Here is a 512-nt window from a genome sequence, read left to right on the forward strand (position 1 = left end):
CCAGGGCACGAACCCGTGTCCCCTGCATCGGCAGGCGGACTCTCAACCACTGCACCACCAGGGAAGCCCAGCATCTGCTTTCTTTAACCTGTGATTACAGAGTGTGCTGAGTAACATGTCTGTATTTCCTTAATGTGAGTTTGTTCCAAATCTTCAGAAATCTTAAGCTGTCAACAGTTTCTTCTCAACTAACTTTAATATAACTTGAATATAAAAATCTTACTGATTCTTTTTATTATTTGAAATATGATAACTTAAGTATAGATTTAAAACAGATCAATAAAGTGCCATTTTAGAACACGGAGTTTTGGACACATGCTTTCCCTTCCCATTTGGTCAGTCATCAACATTTTAGAGTCTTACACTCTATGAGCTTATTAAATCTTGACCAGTGCTGAATTCACAATTCCTAAATGCTAAATATGACATGTACAGCACCTCCACAAAACACACACACACACACACACACACACACACACACACACACACACACACACACACACACACACACA

At 39.3% G+C, this 512-nt stretch overlaps 1 protein-coding gene across 1 annotated transcript in view; it reads left to right on the forward strand.

Annotated features, from left to right (window-relative positions):
- Positions 1-512, forward strand: part of GRK3 (G protein-coupled receptor kinase 3) — a 119,458-nt gene that overhangs the window by 81,784 nt on the left and 37,162 nt on the right. The gene's annotated exons all lie outside the window — the stretch shown is intronic.

The sequence above is a fragment of the Lipotes vexillifer genome, unplaced genomic scaffold, assembly GCF_000442215.2.
Source record: "Lipotes vexillifer unplaced genomic scaffold, Lipotes_vexillifer_v1.1 scaffold691, whole genome shotgun sequence".
NCBI lineage: Eukaryota > Metazoa > Chordata > Mammalia > Artiodactyla > Lipotidae > Lipotes > Lipotes vexillifer.